This window comes from Schistocerca piceifrons, chromosome 2, assembly GCF_021461385.2.
Source record: "Schistocerca piceifrons isolate TAMUIC-IGC-003096 chromosome 2, iqSchPice1.1, whole genome shotgun sequence".
Classification (NCBI taxonomy): domain Eukaryota; kingdom Metazoa; phylum Arthropoda; class Insecta; order Orthoptera; family Acrididae; genus Schistocerca; species Schistocerca piceifrons.
In genome coordinates this window covers 562,482,413-562,505,047 of record NC_060139.1, presented here as the reverse complement: position 1 = coordinate 562,505,047, position 22,635 = coordinate 562,482,413, and the positions used below count along the sequence as shown (strand labels likewise).

Here is a 22,635-nt window from a genome sequence, read left to right as displayed (position 1 = left end):
TATTTCATGTTCACTCACAGTTCTGAATTCAAAGTTTGTACATTGGGGTGAGCAAATGTTTATCTTGCCATTTTGGTAAACAGGTTGAGTTTGAATGCTACATGCAGTCATGAAATATTTATTAGAAATGTCACAGATTGTTCTTGGATCTTCTATTAATTTACCCTGATGCAGTATGCTTATTTCTTTTGTATTCATATTTGATGGTGCTTTCCGGTATTGATTGATGAGCTTACAAGATGCTTTACTCACATTGTCAGATTTAATAACTGTATATAACTGTATTACTGTGCACCTTTTTCCTGAAAGTCGAAAGCTCTGTCTTAAACATTTTATTGGCTTTACAATACTTTTCCTTAAGGTTTATATCCTCTTTTGATTTATAAATAAGAAGAAGAGGTCATGAACATTCTGCTTGAGTTTAATCAAACTACTTGGTATTTTCAGCTTTGATTTCTTTCTATTTATCAGAGTCCTTTTTACATCTTTAATGGACAACAATGATTAAAATGTCTCAAAATTGTTTCATAGAATTGACCTCGTTTCTTGTTTGAGCCTTTTACCTTAGTTCCATTCCTCCTGGTCTACTTTATGTTTAAGGCGATTTGTATTATGATTGTTCAAGATTCGTTTGTGTTCAGTGATATTTGTTGCTTCTGCTGTGTTTACACCCATGTACTCAACAGACTGATGATAGTGGTCAGAGTAGTGAAATTCTATATTTCTGTGGCTAAAACTGTTAGTAGCAAGTTTACTGACTATCACAAAATCTATCCTGCTGGAGGTGTAGTTTGTCACTCTTGTATCAGTGTCTATTATGTTTACAAGGTTTATGAATTCAGTATATCTGTCAGCCTCAAGCTAGGCATGTCATGAAAGTTTGCATTAATATTCAAATTCCCAAGTACATTAAGATTCCTAGGGCCACTTAAACTAATTACTGACCTGAAACTATTAAAAAAGTGAGACACATCTGCATTTGGTGGGTGATAAATTCCTATTACTTCGTGCTTTGTATTATTACTACCCTCTCCCTTCAATTTAAGAGTAATTCCAGTAATTTCTAGGTTTTTTCATTACTGTGTTTATCCAGGAATGACATTTTAGCAGTAATTAGTGTTTCTTGGACGAAAAATAGCCACCCCACCACCTTTATGTAGCTTTCTACAGTAGCTGTTAGCGAGAACATAACATACTAATTTACAAAATTTTAATTCTTCAGCTTTAAGACACTGTTCCGTAATCACAATGAGATTGGGGGGCATGTTCTTTCACAAAAACTTGTAAAATGTCTAATTTATTTCTGAGATACTGAATATTTATGTGCATTAGTTTCAGGACTTGTTTCCTATCTGCTGCGCTACTGTATTGTTCCGACCAGCTTGGCTCTCGCAAAAAACCTTGTCTTCAGTAACAAGCACATTATTCCTTTCATTCCATACTAGTTCTTTGGCTTGGGTGTGAGACTGAGGGCTAATTCGTTCATTTACTAGGTGTGCTAATTTGGATCTTCCCTTTTTGTTCATGTGAAGACCATGGGTTGTAAAATATGACCTATCTAACGTGCTTACATCAACTACTTTAACATTAGAGAACTCTGTTCAAAATCTTTTAAGCTTATTATTCATTTTATCAATTTCCTGGTTCACACACGACCACTCAGGTAAATCGTGTCTCTTGCTATAACTAATTACAATAACACTTTTGCTGATAAGAAGAAGAGGAAATGGAAATGAGCGTTTGGTGTCATTGGCCGGGAGGCCCCTTGTGGGGCACATCCGGCCGCCTTGGTGCAGGTCTGATTACATTCGACGCCACATTGGACGACCTGCGCGCCGGATGGGGATGAACTGATGATGAAGGCAGCACAACACCCAGTCCCTGAGCGGAGAAAATCCCCGACCCAGCTGGGAATCGGACTGGGCCCATAGGACGGCAATCCATCATGCTGTCCACTCAGGTATTGGGGCGGACATTAGAAGAAGTGATAGTCGTAGATAATTCTTCAACATTGTGACTGTATTATTGCAGTGTACGTAGTTAGATCCTACAAGAGTCCAATAATTGTAATATACGAAAGGTTTTCCTTTTTGATACCGTCGATCGTCCTTGCTGCCTCAGAAGTACACATTTCTTGACCATTAACAGACGCTGCTTTTTGTTTAAGTCCACACAGTTCCACATGGTCACGTAGTTATCATCACTTCTCACTGAGGGGTCAATCTTTCCACAGTGAAAATGAAATTTTTGATTACACTGATCAAGAGTCATGCTTGGGTAATATTTTCTTGCATTAGCACCTGGGGGCTCTGAGCAGATTTGTAGAGGAAAGGCATGTGTTACAAAACATTTATATGTCACCTAGCACTGCATTAGCAAAAGTATATGGTATGGTCATAAATGACAATGAGTGATACTACAGTATTTATCTAGCTATGAAATATTACATTGGTAAAGATGAGTCCTATGTTGTAGAACTAGTCATCTCACTAATATGAAAGATTTATCATCAAAAACGACAGCAAATTTTGCAAAGATGCAAAGTTTATTTTCAGTGAGAAAAGTCATAAGAATATCTTAATATGACATATATGTATGTTGCTAAATATAAGAATTCTATAAAGTGTTGAGCATAAAGTGTACCTAGGGTTAACAGTACAAGGTCGTTTCACATTCAAAAGCTGTCTTTCCACTTTTCGACTTAAGGTAGTAATTTTCGGAATTTGCAGAAGCTGTTTCCCCAACAGGCTCATTTAATTACACATCTGACAGTATAAAGTAGTGATAACAACAAATATTTGTATTGTAATGTGCAACAGCACTCAGTCCATGAAGTACTGCCAGAAATGATTAATTGCAAGAATGATTGTTTATCCCAGGAATGCAGCTAATAACTTTCATTGTAAATGGAATGTTCCTTTAGAAGTGTTGAAGCTGTTTCTATAATTTTCAACGTATATGAGCATTTCTTAAGCACGCGATTGGAACTGTTTGTGTTCTGATGATGTCGAGTGGGAATAGATTTGTAGCCTACAGGCGTCTAGTTACAGCATGTGTCCATATCCTGGACTACTGAACGATCTGACAGGCGTCTCTGTGACATTGAGGCCCTTCATGTATAACTTTGCAAACAGACTTAAAAAATCCAAATGGGAATGGAAACTAATACTAAATATGTAAAAAAAGTGTGCTGTAAAAACTATTTAAATGTGGCCCATTTCACAATATTACCTATGTGCTTGGAACCATATTAAGTAGGACTAGTGGGGAATATTGAAGAAAACGAAGAAGAGCAGCACAAACGGTTATATGTTTGTCTGACTTGGGGGAGAGAGTTACAGAAATGCTATTTACATGAGCACCCCCTACTGCTACACTTATATGCAAGTTAGTTTTTCCACTTGCTGATGCTGGAAATACTACTAATGTGATTTTCAAGGTGCTGACTGGTGAAGGAAATTGTATGGGAGTTCATATGACTGAGCAGCTTATACTGACATTGATGGAGAAAAAACAGACTCAGAAATGTTGGGTATGGATATGCGAGTCTCCTAGAAATTGTTAAGGACAATATGCCAATAAAGGAGGAGCCAGCTGAAGAGGAAGTTTCACTCGAGAATAAATTTTGGATTCTTTCTGAGCCGTATTTCTGGCTCTATGCAAAAATCAAAAACACGTATGTGAGATACTATGCCAACTCACATTCAATTGCAAGCAACATTGAGATATATCGCAACTAGAAACACTTTATCATCACTGCAATATATATACCTATTTGAAAGAGCAATAATTCTAAATTGTTATTTGAAGTAATGGGTGCTTTCTACAATAAACTGAAGGTACATCGTAAAATGAGGTTTTCGTCTCAATTGTTTCACTCTGATTTCATTTTTAGGGTAACATGTATTAATGTTATAGTGCAGGTATGGCATTAGTGTTGACAGGAGTTAAGTACAAGGAAGACGAAACACAATTGTTCTATTCAAAAATATTCAATGATTGTAACAAAAATTGTTAATTGTAGGAGGTGGTACAATAAATGTTTCCACCACTGTAGATGGGTTTGTCCTTTGCATATAGGTTTGAGCTTAGTTTTCCCCTTATACATATGCTGTGTGCTTATTCCAGTTCACATTTTCATCGAATTTTATCGCAAAGAATCTTTTGTATTTGGCGTTTTTTGCTATGGACTCATTTATGCAAATGATAATATTTCCATATGTTGGGTTTTTGGTCTGAAACTTAAACAGCGTGTTTTTAGCAACAGTATTACTGGAATTTATTTGAGAAAACCTTTGAGTAGCATTTGGTACTTCCAAGTTGGCTTTCATAACAGAAGTAATTATTTTGCCATAATTAACCAAGTGTGGGAAGTGAGTTGTGTGTAAAATGAATCCAGGTGGCCCAAGTATGTATTTTTACTTCAGATCTTATTTTTCCTCTTCAAATTTTTATTACTGTTTTTCAAATAAGATAGGATCTAATCTCCACCCTTCCCTTTATACCAAATACACGTAATATTCCTTTTGTTTTATGGTTTACACAGTCAAATGCCTTTGTTAGACCCATATTAACTCTTGACAGAGATTGCAATCGATGACCTCGCTGTTTGGTACCCACCCCCCAACCAACCAACCAACCAACCAGTTGAGATTGTCATACGAAAACTTGCGAAATTTTGGTAGTTGAAACGAAGATGCAATTTGTAGTTGTGTGTGTTGTTAATTCATTATTTCTGATGTAAATCTGTTGAATTTAGTGTGCTTATTCTTTTGTCAGACGTTTTCATACCTCATTCTTGGTGTGACCCTGACTTGGGTTTAAATGATCTATGGTCAAATAAATAAAGATAATGAAATGTAGCTTACCCACAGATCAGAGTAAATTGTCGTTTGTTTTTATGTTTCTCTAATTTGTAATATTTACTTTTAAGTTTTGCAGCTGTTATCCGTGTTTTAAAACAGCAGCTTTAGTTTGTGCACAGAAATTTTAATGTGGCGCTTTTTGGTTTGATAAGCTTAAAAGAAAATAAAAAATTCCTTGACGTCTATATTTATGTGCTGCTCCATGACTCTGCTGTCAATATCTTTATTCTTGGCTTGTATGTAACTTCTGTGTTTTCTTTCAGTTTTTTTCGTATCCGTGGTGTAGTTATAAAGTTAATAACATGTTTTCTTGCCTTTAAAATAATATTTTTCATCAGGTTATGGGCCCAGTACACGTGTAAAGGCAAACAACATAGTTTAATTAAAACAATATTTGAAATGAGCCTATGTCTGTAAAGAAACAAGACTGCTAGCGGCTATTATAAGGTCAGCATTGATAAGCTTGAAGGACCTGACGACTGGGCCAAATGGAAATGGCATATTTCTATTATGCTGCGTTCATATGGACTAGAAGATATTATTAACGATACACGTGAACGTGTAGAGTTGCCACGAGACGCGACAAGTGCACAAAAAGAAGCGTATGTGGAATGGCACAAGGACGACGCAAAGGCAGCAAGTCTTATAGCAAGTGCACTAAGTAAACCTGTTGTAGAACTCGTCTTAACGTGCAAGAATGCTAAAGAAATCTGGGACAAATTACGTGCCCAATTTTAAAGGAACAGTACTCAGCGTTTAAATATGTTGATTGAAACATTTTTCCGTGTTAAATGTGATGAAACGGAAGATATTAGTGCACATGTGGCCAAACTGCAAAAGTTATTTGTGGACCTGAACGATGAATTAGCAAAACATGAAGAAAATACGCTATCTGAAAGAATCTTAAATGGTCGAATTTTGTCTACACTGAGAAAAGACTACGACAATTTTAAGGATCTCTGGGATACGATACCGACAGAAAATCAAAGCTTGAATTTATTGATTGAAAAACTCTGTACTATTGAACTGCGTGAACAAGACATTAATGAGAGTGCAGCTTTTGTCGTTTCTAAAACAAGAAGACGGCAAACAAGTAATCAGCAAGTAAAGATGACGAAGTCACAATTAAAACAGAAGTTTCCGTGTAATATATGCAAACAATTAGGTCACTGGGCGGCAGAGTGTCCACAGAACTCTCATGACAGCAATAAAAGAAAAGAGAAGAAGCGAGAAAGTGAACACGCTGCATTTACTTCATACGCTATGGGTGTGTGTACTAGTAATCACAGTGACCCAAATAAATGGTATTGCGACAGTGGCGCTACAAATCATATCACTCCCAACAAACAGTATTTTGTTTCGTATAGTGAATTTGATGCTCCTCAAGTAATTTCATTGGGAAAACAAGATGTCAAAATGTGTGCGTACGGTCAAGGAACAGTTTACATCCAAATTCGATGAAACAATAAATGGTACAATGCTAGAATGGACAATGTTTTGTACGTCCCTGATGCAAGTGCTAATCTGTTCTCTGTGAGAGCCATTGCCTGCAGAGGCTACAGTACTAATTTTAGTTGTAATAATGTCTGTGTTCGAAAACAAGTCAGTGGCAATATTGTTATGACAGATTATGTGAAAAATGGAATTTATGTGTTGAACATGCATGTTGTTAGAAATGTAAAAATGAATCGTGTGAACTTGATGACTTCATCCAAAACATTGCAAGTGTACCATGAAAGGTTTGGTCATCAAAATAAACAACATGTGAAGAATATTTTAAAAGGAATGAACATTAATGTGGAAGATGCCAAGAGTGAATTATGTGACGGCTGTGCGGTTGGAAAGATGCATAGGCTGCCATTCAAAACACGAACAATACGCTCTACCAGTACTGGTGAATTAATCCACGTGGATGTCAATGGACCAATGAGCACGAGATCTATTGGAGGTAATTATTATGTATGTTTCAAAGACGATTTTAGTAAATTTCGTCGAATTTTCTTTTTAAAACACAAAAGTGAAGTGTGTACTGTGCTTAAGCAGTTTTTAAATGAAGCACGAACTAATGGACATGTTGTCAAGCAATTTAGATGCGATGGTGGCAAAGAATTTAACAACAAGAATGTCAGTGAACTGCTTGCAGACAGGGGAATAGAGCTACTGATTCCTCCTCCTTACAGTCCTGAAATAAATGATGTGGCTGAATGGGAAAATAGGACCATTGTTGAAGCTGCCCGGTCAATGCTAAATCCGAGTAAATTACCATAAGGATTGTGGGCAGAGGCATGTAACACAGCAGTCTACCTAATAAATCGTACTGGAAAATCTTCAGTTGTAAATAAAACCCCTTAATCGACCAGTAGGACGACTTGACCATCTCGGAATTTTTTGGCACAGGATGCTATGTTCACATTAACAAACAACTCCGTTCCAAGTTTGATAATAAGGCAGTTTTTGGACGACTTGTTGGATATGTTATTGACAAGGATGGGCTCAAAGTTTGGATTTCATCTAAAAGAAAAGTGGTGTTGGAAATAAAACCCCTTATGAACTATGGTTTAGTCGACCAGTAGGACGACTTGACCATCTCAGAATTTTTTGGCACAGGCTGCTATATTCACATTAACAAACAATTCCGTTCCAAGTTTGATAATAAGGCAGTTTTTGGACGACTTGTTGGATATGTTATTGACAAGGATGGGTTCAGAGTTTGGATTCCATCTAAAAGAAAAGTGATGTTGAGTCACGATGTGAAATTTAAGCCAGAAATTGTTTGTGATTTACACAGTGATCATGTTGAATCTGAAGTCCTTCAGGAAGAATTTAATGATCTGAATTCATCTAAAGATGACCAACGTAAATCTCCTAGACTGTACACTTCTGGAGGAAGTCAAACTCAAGAAAAAATTGGCACTCTTGATTCTAGAGAATGTCAAGAGTGGAGTGAATCTGATGAAAATAAAGAATTAACAGAATTTCTAAAAGCAGAAGCTGCTGAATCTTCTAATGAAGAGAAACAGAATAATAAAAGACAATGAAGAACACCAACCTGGATGGAAAGTGGTGAATTTTGTATGGCAACAAAAGTTGATGCACTTGAATACAAAGATCCAAACTGTTTTTCAGTAATATTGAAGTCAAACGAGAAGGAAGAATGGATGCAAGCTATTAGTGAAGAACTTCAATCACTAAAGAAAAACAATACCTGGGTGCTGGTTGACCGTCTGAAGAATGCCAAAGTATTGCAAAACCACTGGGTTCTATGGCGAAAGGTCGCAGTCAATGGAGGTACTCGCTTTAAAGCCAGATTGGTTGCAAAAGGCTGTATTCAGAAAGCAGGAATTGATTATGACGACACCTTTAGTCCTGTGGCACGTTATGACACCATACGAACTCTGTTGGCTGTAGCTGCTTCAAAGAAAATGCTGCTAGAACAATTCGATGTAAAGACAGCTTTTTTGAATGCAATACTTGAAGATGAAGTATATATGGATCAACCAGAAGGTTTCGAAGATGGTACAGGTCGAGTGTGTTTCTTAAAAAAGAGTCTTTATGGGTTGAAGCAAGCACCACGTTGCTGGAACAAATGTTTTGTTGAGTTCATGAAGAAAGCTGGTTTTTCGAACAGTGATGCAGATCCATGCCTATTTTATCGTAGACAAAATGGAAATAGCCTTTATGTGGCAATCTACGTTGATGATGGCCTGATTGTCGGCAGTAGCAAGAAAGAAATTGCTGTTTTTATGGATGTTTTACAACATGAATTCGAAATAACAACTGACAGTCTTGACAATTTTCTTGGCATAAAAATAAAGCAATATGAAGATGGAGCAATAATGATAAGTCAAGAGAAATACACAGAAGAAATTCTGCAAAGATTTCGAATGGCAGAATGCAATACAATCTCAACTCCTACTAGACGTGAGGACAATAATCAAAACGAAGAAGTTTCGTCATCTGTACCCTACCGTGAAGTAATTGGTTGTCTCATCTACCTTTCAACAGTAACTCATCCAGACATCACCTTTGCAGTCAATGAAGCTGCTCGAGCAATGGAGAAACCAACCACTGAAGACTGGAATAGAGTAAAGCGCATTTTTCCGGTATTTGAAAGGGACCTTAAATTTTGGAATTGTATATAATAAAAAAGAAGAGTTAAAGATTTACGCTGGTGCAGATTTCGCAGGTGATAACTGGACAAGGCGCTCAACAGCTGGAATTCTTGCAAAGTACTCAGGTGGTGCAGTGTCATGGACAAGTCAGTTGCATTAAGTAGTGGCCACATCCACAACCGAGGAGGAAATAATTGCAGCTAGTGAAGGAGCGAAAGAGTTAGTTTGGTTACGTCGTCTGCTATCAGAATTAGTGGATATGTCGGGGCAGCCTCCAGTCCTTTACATTGACAATGCTAGTGCATTGAAGTTAGCAAAAAATCCAGAATATCATCGACGTTCTAAACATATAGAGGTCCGACATTTCTATGTTCGTGAAAGATATCTGAAAGGTGAGATTTTCTTGGAACACATTGATGGACACAACCAGTTGGCAGATATTTTGACGAAACCCCTTGAACGAGCTCGATTTAATTTTCTATGTTCAGAAATTGGCATGCAAGAGACAAAGCAATAATTTCATGATTTTTTTTTCTTTTGAGGAAGTGTTAAAAGAAAAGAAAAAATTCCTTGACGTCTATATTTATGTGCTGCTCCATGACTCTGCTGTCAATATCTTTATTCTTGGCTTGTATGTAACTTCTGTGTTTTCTTTCAGTAAAGTTAATAAAATCATTTCTTGCCTTTAAAATAATATTTTTCATCAGATAACTCTATTGTGTAGAAAGTTAATTATGTACTGTCAAATATGAGTTCCATGTTCTCCTGCGTGTGTGAATTCTTCCCCGTCCTGATTAGACGCAAAAATATTGCACGCATTCTATCTTGCGACTTTGTTGATAAAGCGTATCTGCATAATTACTTATTAACACGGCATGTCCTTTAACGCAAGATTATGTTGCATGGACTTGAAACGAATTGTTTGACTTTTGAAAACGTTGAAGGATGCAGAGACGTTGCACCTAGGGCTAAAATTCAATTGTTATCTTTAGCTATCGACCTTAGGAAGGATTGCGCGGTTCGCTAAAATATCTCTATACGCTACACAGTTGAAGCAGTTCGCTGTTTCTCCCCATAAATTGAACTAGATTTGACACTTTCGCATAACGTATGAATATTAACAAACATTAGTTATGATTTCATAGAACAGCCGTCAACATCCTGACTGCAGGTTTTATTTTGTCTTTAGCAGCCGTGTGATCTTTCAAATGCTCGTTTACAGATTTCATCTATGTCATTTCTGAGGGTGAACTCTTGTCTCCCTGCGAGCAGCCGTCACAAGGTATGACTTCTCTTGACCTGTGATATTTGAAATGACTGAGCCATGTATTAATAAAACAACTCCATTTGCTTGATACTCATTCGTAATTTTCGTGTGAAATTATTAGTATGCTTACAGTTGCACACTTCGGACGTATGTTGGTGCCCTATTGTGTAGTTCTGATAGAAGACTGTTATTCATTTCGTGTAAACAGTAGCATTCAATCTGTAGTATGACTGATCTAGTATGGTGACCAAAGCCATCAGTTTCGTACAATTTGCGCAAAGAACGCTGTTTGCGGTTCAGTAGCCGTTGTCTTTAACAGGTAAGATAAAAAAAAAGCATGTTATATAAAATGTGGTTCTCGAGTCGACGCATCTTCAGAAGTGTGTTTACTCGCGCTGTTGTAAAAGTTTTCAGCACTCTGGCATTCCGAATTAAGTTTATTAGATTTGATGATACTAGAAAGCAAACGGCTTGGCATAGTTGGACTTTTGTAAGCCAGATCCCCCATTGAGTATTTAGTCACGGTGACGGTAATCTTAACCATTTTCACTTTGGTACAGCAATCCCAGTGACAGTCATAAGTAAACTGTTGATGTGGCACAGTTACTTTTAGACATCATCGTATTAGGGTGAGTGTCTTAACTGCGGTCATGTTTGCCTAAAACACAAACGAACAATGTACTGTAATGCAATCGTGGCTGACGTAATTAGTTTATTTGTGTTACTGTAGCTGCCATGAAGTTTATTTGTGAAGGATACTTCACTAAATATAGTGTTCAAATTTTCAACCAGCTAAGGTACTTCATGATTCGGTTACAGAAATATCTGAAATTGTAGGCATTAGCATTATGCAACTCCACCACTGTTTTGAAACGATTTCTTCTTTATTCACAGATGTTTTGAAACAAACATGTTGCTTGAAGATACTTTTCTAAAAAAATAATATAATGAAATAAACAACCCAATGATTGTGTGTATCTTCAGCCGAAACACTGGTTTGATGCAGCTGTATAATGATGGTAGGCAATGAAAACTTCGTAACTCCGTCTGGCTCTGGAAACTTGTAATTCCAGTAGGCCTAACTCTGTAATCAAATAGTTGGAAAATGCATGCATTCTTCCAATCTGTCAATAACTAGGCTTCTACTATACAGTTAAACATGTAGCAACTTTCCACATCGCTTCATATTATTTCTTAATGGGAGCGGGAATGGCCTGTCCTGACAATATTAAATTTAGTGACTTGGCAGCCACGGAATTTCAGGAACCACTGTAGCCATTAACATGAAACTTTTACGGGACATTCAACTGTATGTTCTGAGTCTACTGAACTACAATAATTGCATTTGAGCCACTGCTTTCAGAAATAGGCTATAATTTTTTAATTACACAGTTAAAATTTTGTGTACTTCTTTTGTACGTTATCTTAAATAATTTTAATTATACATAACATTATGTTGTTTTTTTAGTTCAGTAGACTCAGGATATGTATGTTATTTTTCCCTGAAAATTTGAATACTCCACTCGAAGTGGTTTCTGAGATTTAGGGAAAAATGCAATATAAAATGTAAATTTTCAGGAACGGTTTCTAAAGTTTCATGTGTGAGAGATGTGCTTGCTTGTGCAAATGAATGTGCGTTTTTCCTTTTCTGAAGACGGCTGTGTCCAAAAACTAAATGTGTAACTGTCTTTCTGTAGTGCTTGTCCACAAGCCATGTCTTCTTTATAGTGAATAGCAGTCTCTTTTTCCTATCTTCTTCTTCTTGCTTGTTATGCCTTCATACTCACATGAGTTATGAGCTGTGGCTAGTTAAGCTCAGACAATAGTCAGTCACCAGTTTCACGTGCAATGTGCCAGTAGCCCATTCAGTACTTGCAGTACTCTGTCTTTTCCTTATATTGTTGATATTCCAACATGGAGTTTCCATTGTTTGATTTTGTATTTACCATTATCTGTTGTTTTGCTCCCCAAATAGCAAAACTCGTCCACTGCTTTGTCTCTAATTTCCTCGGCATTTTTTGACTCAATTTGATTGCATCCCTTTACCCGTGTTTTCTTTTATTGATGTTCATCTCATTACCTCTTCAAGGTGGTAGTCATTCCCTTCAACTGATCTTCAAACAGGTTTGCCTTCTATGACAGAATTAAATTATACTGGAAAACCTGAAAATTTTAAATTCTTCTGTGTGAACCTTAATCTCCACTGTGGATTTCTCCTCGGTCTCCTGTATTGCTTGCTCAGTACACAAACTGGATAACATGAGGGGTTGGTAACAACCCTGTCTCACTCCCTTCCCGCAAGGTGCCACCATTTGTTAGGACTGCAATCTGGTTTCTATATGAGTCGAAGATAACCCTTTGCTACGTAATTTATACCTGCTACCTTCAGAATTTAGAGTTTTGTGAAAAGTATTTTTTTAAATGTATAAATGCAGGTTTGCCTGTCTCTCTTTTAAGATAAGTTGTTGGGGCCAGTACTACCCCATACATACTACATGGAATAGTTTTTTTGTGGTAGGTTTTAACAAAGGCCTTCATAATTTTTAGGGATTCTCAATTATCTTACTGTGTTGCAGTTTGGGTCTTTCAGTTGTCTGTCAAATTCTTCTCACAGTGTCACATTATTCATCCACTACCTGTTCTCTTTACATAATATTGTCATCATATCTAAATAGTTCATCTATATATTCACTTCTTTGCTTATTGCTTGATAGCCATCTGAGCTCTTGATATATGCACTGATACACTTTTTCTGCGAAGTTTCCTTTACACATGTTGCAATTATTTTCCCCATAGTTGTGCATGCTGTTGCCGCTTTGCATTTCTTCTCTAGCAATTCCTACTTTGCTTTTTGCACTTATTGTTAATCTCATTTTTCAATGACATTAAATGATAATAGAAGATACAAAAGTAATTTTCAAAGTTGTTCTGGGTTTACGCCTAGGATAATGCTAACAAGCGCAAGGATAATGCTAACAAGCTGTGCTTGAATAATGTCAGGATGACACCCAGGACATGAATCACATTACTGGAATGGTTAGACAAGCTGCTAAAGCCATCCAGGTATTGTTTAGTCAGTTTGGAAAATAGCAATGCCTTGATGGTGTGAAGAATGTCTCTGCAAATAGAGGCAGGCAGGTTACCAGATGCAGGCAATCTGAAACCTTTCCGCATGAAATGGTGTCCGTGGCCCCCCCCCCCCCCCCCCCGCCCCCTTTCCCCCACAGCTCACATCTAGTGATGCCCAGGATTCTAATTGCAGGATTATAAAAAAGTTGTGGATGGGGATCAGTTGTACATCAGTTCTTAAACCACAAATCATACAACTGTTTGCGAATTAAGATATATCAATTACTAACAATATAGCACCAGCACTGGGTAGTATTCAGTACGGCACATCTAAGCGTAAGATACAGAGAGATCCTTCGTGTTGTTAATAACATATGGATTGATTGAAGTTACTCAGCGTTTGAGAGAGGGCATTATAATTCCAAAACTGGGAAAGATTTCAGCATTTCAATTTAGCTATTGCATTGTTTCTTTGACAAGCTATGTAGTGAAGACTCATGAATGAATGGTGAATCTCTGTCTAGTATAGGTTCATAAACCAAAAGACATGGCGAGCATTGTGAGAAAGTGCCATAGCTGGTGTTTTCATGGACAAGTGCCAACATTTATCAATTTGTTCTTTCTGTATATTTTTTCTACTGTAGAAACTCTGACTTTATTTGAAGTTCAACCTTGTTTGGTATTGTTGTAAATACCGTGACACCTGTTGTGAAGAGCCCACCCCCACTGAACAGTGGCCCTCAAGGGGCTCAAGACTTTCGTACGTGCGTGGTGGGTGTGGGGCACAAGCTGTTAAAGCACCTCCTTCCTTTCCTGTGCTGCAGTCTCTTTGTCTGACTATTCTTCCTTCTCTTGATCTCTACCATGGTGGCAGCCTTCGATGTCAACCCTTCTATTTTCCAGCACCTGCTTTTCATTCTTGGAAGATTCTTTCATTCAGTAACTTTTGGTAGAGGTAATCTCTGGCCCCCTCCTAGTTTCAACTTCATTTTCCAAATTTTTCTGTAATGTGGACCAATTGAGGAAGAACATCTTAGATAGTGTCTTCACATTACTTGTGTAGTCTCTTATTTTTACTTCAAAACATAATGCAGTAACCAATGTGAGGTGGTGGGGTTGTTATGTAACCTATCAGTGGAGCCCACTGACAACACATGGCTAACACTACTGATGCCTGAGCTACTAGCACTCCACACACTGCAAAGACTAGATTACTGATCTTCCTGTAGCATCAGGTTTCCCTGCAATAGCTTTTGTTGTGGCTGCTTGGTGCCTGTGGGGAGCCCGTGATCAGAGTAGGTGGCATAAGGGTGGGCATTTTGCATGTGACACACATTAGATTGCACCAGGACAAAACAGTTCTGATCTAGCAGCCTTTTCAGACAGAAATCGAAACCTCAATGCAGACAGTTACAACCCTGCTGCTTTCCCTACCTGGCTACCCCACAGAAGAGAGCAAAGCCAGATGTCTAGGAGTGAAACAACTTATCCAATACTTAGTATGTATCCGAACTGATGGATATGTTTCTACTGTGACAAAGCCATTTTTTTGTGGAGAATATTGATGATAAATGTGAAGAAGCTGATTCATTAGGGAAAATGCACAGTGGGCTGCTATTTATAAAAGCCTCGTCTGCTGCACACTCTAAAACTCTTCAGGCATGTGAATGTCTGGGTGATGTATCAGTGACCATTGCCCCACTCAAGACTTTGAGTGTAGTCAAAGATATCATCTTTCAGACACCATATACTCAGATGAGTAGCTATGAGCTAATCTAGAGTGGCGAGGCATACATTCAGTCAGGTCCATCCAAAAAGGTCCCAAGATTAAAGAGTAGATACAGGCGCGTTTTTCTGACCCTTTGAAAGGAATGTTCACCTTAGTTATGGTGTAGAGGTATAATGGGGAAACCGTACCTCCCACCACCTCTGAGGTGCTTTCAATGCTTGCCCTTTGGTCATGTCATTCCACTGCACTGAGAATTCAAAATGTCATAACTGTGGATACTCATTCCATGAAGGTTGTCTTTCTGAACAACCACTTTTGTGTTTCATTTGAGCAGAACAGTCCTCCACGTTCATGGCGTCATCCAGTCTTCAATAATGGAGAGAATATGAAGGCATATAAACCTACTGACCTTGTGTTGTATAAAAAAATTGAAGCTGATAAAAAAAAATGCAAACACCTACATCCTGTTGATATGGTGTCCGATTGTGCAAAAGTTGTAGCCATAACTTCCACTACCTCAACTTCTCTGAAACCAGTTCTCTCACTGCCCTTCCTTCTTGCAATTCCTGCCGCACAGTCTTTGGAAACCACTTTCCACATCTGGGTGGATGAGCAGCCTCCTCCTGTGGTGTCTACCGGTGACAGGGCTTCCTCTCAGTACACTGCTCTCTGTAAACCCACATTAAATGTCCAATGCCAGCTAATGGCTGAGGGATCACAAACTGTGGGTGGCAGGACGGCCTATTCTTCATCTGTCCCCAAACATGGCATGTATAATCCCTCACTTGAATCCCAGCCACCAAAGGTTATGTAGGAGGAGCAGGAGCAGAAAAACAAGTCAGGACAAGGCTACCTAGTGTGACCATTCAGTGGAACAGTAAAATGGATACTACTGTCATCTGCTGGTACTAAAACTTATTTCCTTGTCTTCTGCAATGTGCTTTGCACTACAATAAACTCTCTTCATTGATGATCATTCCTAATGCTCCATGGTTATCATGCATTCTGTTTGAACCTTGCTGGCTCTGAGGGGGCATCTGGAGAAATCTGTACATTGGTTAACAAAATTGTCAGTGAATGGATTCCCCTTCGTACTATGTTGCAAGCAGTAGCAGTAGGAGTGCGAACAACCTCAGCGACCAGTTTGCAACAGTTACACGTGTCAGGTAGGCCACTTTCTTGAGTTGACCACCTTAACCCAACAACTTTCCGTTCCTTTTCTCTTGGCTTGGGGATTTCAATGTACACCATCCTGTATGGAGGAGAGTGGGGTTGGAGGGGTACCACTTCACCTTATACTTGACCAGCTTCTTATTGACAATGATCTGTCTCTCTTACCCATGTCATAGCTTTCCAGCTATTGATGTAATGATCTCTTCTTCCAGTCATATGGCTTCACAGCATTGGTCACTACATGACAATCTTTGTGACAGCGACCACTTTATGGTGACCTTGTTGCCTCCTTGCCTCCTTGTCCCCTTGTCCCCTTGTTGCCTCCTTGTCCTAGCCAGACAAACAGACTACCACATTGGGAGCTTCAGACAACTGGCAGTTGTATGTGTCTGCTGTTACCTTCGGCCCCTCTGTCAGATTGTGTTGATGGGGTTGTGCAAGGTGTCTCCAACATGATCACCCACACTTTAGTCCCATTTCTAATGGTGGCCTCCAGTTCTGATCAGTGCCATGGTGGATGCATTGTAATAGCTATTCAGAATCACCTAAGAGTTCTGCAGTGCTCCAGGTGACAGCCTTCATAGACCAGCCTAATCATTTTTAAGTGATTTCATGCTATGGCTTGCCTTCTAATTAAATGCAGCAAGAAGTATTACTTCGAACACTGCCTCTCCTCCCTTGAAATGTAGGCCTTTCCATCCCAGCTATGGGAAAAGCACCAGTCTTCTGGACCACCGATGATCAACAGCTGTTCTAGGACTTGTCCTTCAGGGTGGTATTTGTATAAGTGCTGAACACCTTGCAATCAATTTTGCGACATCATCAGCATCCTCTTCTTATCCAGCTGCCACACTACTGCAGGAATGACAGGTTGAAGGCATCCACCTATGTTTCATTCCCAGCCCAGCTGAATCATATAATCCATCTTTCACTGACTCAGAACTGCTTCAAGGCTCTTGTGTTGTCTCATGATACAAACCCAGGCCCTGATTAAATTCATAATCAGATGATCCAACACATGATTGTTACTCAAATGCTACATCTACTCAGCATCTTCAATCATATTTGGTTCAGAGATGTCTTCCTTTCGCAGTGGCAAGATAGTATCATTGCTCCAGTCATCAAGCCAAGCAAGTGTCTCTAGACAGCTACCAACTGATTGTCGTCACCATCCACTTCTGCAAACTGCTTGAAAGGATGGTTGCCCACGTGTTACGCTGGGTTCTCAAGTTGGGTCATATGTCCCCATGTCAGTGTGGTTTCTACGAAGATTATCCACAATCAACCATCTGGTCCAGTTACAAACAGCCATCTGACATGCTTTTTCTAAACACCAATACTTCATTGCAGCCTTTTTGCCCTACATATGGCATACAACACTGCTTCCCGCCATCACATTTTACTTACCCTCGATGATGAGCTCAAGAGTTTCCATACTGATTTTTATTCGTCACTTTTTATCCTGTTGATTGTTGTATGTTTGAATTGGTACTTACAGAGCTCTCCTCAGGTCCAAGAGAACAGCATTCCACAGGGCTCTGTTTTTAGTGTCACACACCTCTTCATTGCCATCAATGGGCTTGTGACCTCTGCCAGGCAGCTAGTCGTCACTGCATTGTATATTGACAACTTTTGTATTTAGTACAGCTCCCGCTCAGTAGCTTCAGCTAAACATTAGCTCCAATGTGCCATCCAGCAGGCCAGTACATGAACCCTGCCCACGATTTCCAATTATCTCCAGCAAAAATGCCAGTGATGCATTTCTGTCATACCACAGTCCATCCTGATCAGAACTCTACGTGGGTACATAGTTGAAGTTAGTGCGCAGACTTGTTCTTGGAACTTCTTTTTATAAAAATCTGACTTGGCTGCCCATATTCAGCAACTGAACACTAGTTGCATGCAGAGGCCTAACACTCTCTGCTTCTTTGCACATATCTCTTGTGGTGCAGATTGTGTTACTCTTCTCGGTTTTGATCTCATCATGACTGGACTATGGCTGCCAGGTTTATGGCTTGGCAGCGCCCTTTGGCTTTGAAATTGTTAGACCTAGTCCATCATTGTGAAGATTGTCTGGCCACTGGTGCCTTCTAGACTAATACCATAATTGGTCTCCTTACCAAGGTGGGGATTTTACCTCTTCAGTTCCAGATGTTCCAACTCATTATGGTCTCCTTTCGAATCACCTTTCGACAGTTCACTGATCATTCCAACATACACCTCTTTTTTGCATATGAGGGACATCAACCTCCTGATAAGCAGCCTCAGGTGGGATTGCTGGAATTTGAAATGTGCCTCACAGCTGTCTGCCACGATCTCCACCTCTTTTCCCTGGAATGTGCTCCTAATGTTTTCTCGTGCACCTGTCCAAGCCACAAGTTAGGACTGGTCTATTTCAAGATCCTAAGGTCTGTTGACATTTCAGTGTCTGCTACATGAAGTTCTTCAGAAGCTTCAGGGTGCTACCTTTTTGACATGTCCTATATTACACGAACATTTACTGTACACAATGTAATCTTACAGGCTCAAATAAAATTCAATTCATTTCAACCTTCTTCTACACAGTCCACTCTAAAAATGTGCATAGGATGGAGATAAGCTTTTACATTCCTTACCAGTTAGGAACACCTTTTGTTGCCAGGACGATGTAGTGTTTGTCACTCTGTCATCTCTGCTGTTCACAATTACCGCTGAACTTAGCCCTGACCTCTCAGTTGCCTTTGTCTGGGTCACAAGTGATATGGGTATCTCATGAAACGAACTGGCCGACCATTGGGCGAGAGGAGTGATTGCCTCCTCGTTTGGTCTGCCAGCCCCAGGTGTGGATCTACAAATGCAAATAAGAACTCTCCTGCCCCTCTAATAAACTCCACACTGTCAGGGAAACTACTGCTGCATGGCACTCTTTCAGTCGTCCTGGGTGGAATCAACAATCAAATGCCACCTCCACATTGGTCATACCAGGCTAACCCATAGTTTCCTTTTGCTTAGAGCCATCCCCATATGGTAGTTGTGGAGCCTTATGATACAGTAACTCATATCCTGGTGGAATCCACCATTCTCCTGGCCCTCTGTGCTAAGCACAGCCTTACAAATTCTTTGTCTCAGATATGGGCAGACAATTCACAATGGCCGAACTGGTCTCAGTTTTCTCTGTAAAAGTGGTTTGTATTTACAGATGTAAGATTGTAACCTGCAGGGCAAGATGGTTGAGGTTGGTGTCTCCTGATGCATGCTGTGTCTGGGAGTCCCCAAGCCTACCTCCTGGACCAGCTCACTCTTTCACCATTATCTTACTTTCTGTTGTTTCAGTTGCTTTTAGATGAAGATTGTGCTCTTTTCTGATTGTGCTCTTTTCTGATTGTGCTCTTTTCTGATTGTGCTCTTTTCTGATTGTGCTCTTTTCTGATTGTGCTCTTTTCTGATTGTGCTCTTTTCTGATTGTGCTCTTTTCTGATTGTGCTCTTTTCTGATTGTGCTCTTTTCTGATTGTGCTCTTTTCTGATTGTGCTCTTTTCTGATTGTGCTCTTTTCTGATTGTGCTCTTTTCTGATTGTGCTCTTTTCTGATTGTGCTCTTTTCTGATTGTGCTCTTTTCTGATTGTGCTCTTTTCTGATTGTGCTCTTTTCTGATTGTGCTCTTTTCTGATTGTGCTCTTTTCTGATTGTGCTCTTTTCTGATTGTGCTCTTTTCTGATTGTGCTCTTTTCTGATTGTGCTCTTTTCTGATTGTGCTCTTTTCTGATTGTGCTCTTTTCTGATTGTGCTCTTTTCTGATTGTGCTCTTTTCTGATTGTGCTCTTTTCTGATTGTGCTCTTTTCTGATTGTGCTCTTTTCTGATTGTGCTCTTTTCTGATTGTGCTCTTTTCTGATTGTGCTCTTTTCTGATTGTGCTCTTTTCTGATTGTGCTCTTTTCTGATTGTGCTCTTTTCTGATTGTGCTCTTTTCTGATTGTGCTCTTTTCTGATTGTGCTCTTTTCTGATTGTGCTCTTTTCTGATTGTGCTCTTTTCTGATTGTGCTCTTTTCTGATTGTGCTCTTTTCTGATTGTGCTCTTTTCTGATTGTGCTCTTTTCTGATTGTGCTCTTTTCTGATTGTGCTCTTTTCTGATTGTGCTCTTTTCTGATTGTGCTCTTTTCTGATTGTGCTCTTTTCTGATTGTGCTCTTTTCTGATTGTGCTCTTTTCTGATTGTGCTCTTTTCTGATTGTGCTCTTTTCTGATTGTGCTCTTTTCTGATTGTGCTCTTTTCTGATTGTGCTCTTTTCTGATTGTGCTCTTTTCTGATTGTGCTCTTTTCTGATTGTGCTCTTTTCTGATTGTGCTCTTTTCTGATTGTGCTCTTTTCTGATTGTGCTCTTTTCTGATTGTGCTCTTTTCTGATTGTGCTCTTTTCTGATTGTGCTCTTTTCTGATTGTGCTCTTTTCTGATTGTGCTCTTTTCTGATTGTGCTCTTTTCTGATTGTGCTCTTTTCTGATTGTGCTCTTTTCTGATTGTGCTCTTTTCTGATTGTGCTCTTTTCTGATTGTGCTCTTTTCTGATTGTGCTCTTTTCTGATTGTGCTCTTTTCTGATTGTGCTCTTTTCTGATTGTGCTCTTTTCTGATTGTGCTCTTTTCTGATTGTGCTCTTTTCTGATTGTGCTCTTTTCTGATTGTGCTCTTTTCTGATTGTGCTCTTTTCTGATTGTGCTCTTTTCTGATTGTGCTCTTTTCTGATTGTGCTCTTTTCTGATTGTGCTCTTTTCTGATTGTGCTCTTTTCTGATTGTGCTCTTTTCTGATTGTGCTCTTTTCTGATTGTGCTCTTTTCTGATTGTGCTCTTTTCTGATTGTGCTCTTTTCTGATTGTGCTCTTTTCTGATTGTGCTCTTTTCTGATTGTGCTCTTTTCTGATTGTGCTCTTTTCTGATTGTGCTCTTTTCTGATTGTGCTCTTTTCTGATTGTGCTCTTTTCTGATTGTGCTCTTTTCTGATTGTGCTCTTTTCTGATTGTGCTCTTTTCTGATTGTGCTCTTTTCTGATTGTGCTCTTTTCTGATTGTGCTCTTTTCTGATTGTGCTCTTTTCTGATTGTGCTCTTTTCTGATTGTGCTCTTTTCTGATTGTGCTCTTTTCTGATTGTGCTCTTTTCTGATTGTGCTCTTTTCTGATTGTGCTCTTTTCTGATTGTGCTCTTTTCTGATTGTGCTCTTTTCTGATTGTGCTCTTTTCTGATTGTGCTCTTTTCTGATTGTGCTCTTTTCTGATTGTGCTCTTTTCTGATTGTGCTCTTTTCTGATTGTGCTCTTTTCTGATTGTGCTCTTTTCTGATTGTGCTCTTTTCTGATTGTGCTCTTTTCTGATTGTGCTCTTTTCTGATTGTGCTCTTTTCTGATTGTGCTCTTTTCTGATTGTGCTCTTTTCTGATTGTGCTCTTTTCTGATTGTGCTCTTTTCTGATTGTGCTCTTTTCTGATTGTGCTCTTTTCTGATTGTGCTCTTTTCTGATTGTGCTCTTTTCTGATTGTGCTCTTTTCTGATTGTGCTCTTTTCTGATTGTGCTCTTTTCTGATTGTGCTCTTTTCTGATTGTGCTCTTTTCTGATTGTGCTCTTTTCTGATTGTGCTCTTTTCTGATTGTGCTCTTTTCTGATTGTGCTCTTTTCTGATTGTGCTCTTTTCTGATTGTGCTCTTTTCTGATTGTGCTCTTTTCTGATTGTGCTCTTTTCTGATTGTGCTCTTTTCTGATTGTGCTCTTTTCTGATTGTGCTCTTTTCTGATTGTGCTCTTTTCTGATTGTGCTCTTTTCTGATTGTGCTCTTTTCTGATTGTGCTCTTTTCTGATTGTGCTCTTTTCTGATTGTGCTCTTTTCTGATTGTGCTCTTTTCTGATTGTGCTCTTTTCTGATTGTGCTCTTTTCTGATTGTGCTCTTTTCTGATTGTGCTCTTTTCTGATTGTGCTCTTTTCTGATTGTGCTCTTTTCTGATTGTGCTCTTTTCTGATTGTGCTCTTTTCTGATTGTGCTCTTTTCTGATTGTGCTCTTTTCTGATTGTGCTCTTTTCTGATTGTGCTCTTTTCTGATTGTGCTCTTTTCTGATTGTGCTCTTTTCTGATTGTGCTCTTTTCTGATTGTGCTCTTTTCTGATTGTGCTCTTTTCTGATTGTGCTCTTTTCTGATTGTGCTCTTTTCTGATTGTGCTCTTTTCTGATTGTGCTCTTTTCTGATTGTGCTCTTTTCTGATTGTGCTCTTTTCTGATTGTGCTCTTTTCTGATTGTGCTCTTTTCTGATTGTGCTCTTTTCTGATTGTGCTCTTTTCTGATTGTGCTCTTTTCTGATTGTGCTCTTTTCTGATTGTGCTCTTTTCTGATTGTGCTCTTTTCTGATTGTGCTCTTTTCTGATTGTGCTCTTTTCTGATTGTGCTCTTTTCTGATTG

At 38.9% G+C, this 22,635-nt stretch overlaps 1 protein-coding gene across 1 annotated transcript in view; it reads left to right on the top strand.

Annotated features, from left to right (window-relative positions):
- Positions 1 to 9,997: 9,997 nt before the first annotated feature.
- The window catches only part of LOC124774905 (glycerol kinase-like), a gene marked incomplete in the record, with an annotated part of 266,395 nt that continues 253,757 nt past the window's right edge, over positions 9,998 to 22,635 (top strand). Inside the window, 1 exon segment of the mRNA XM_047249576.1 lies at positions 9,998 to 10,259.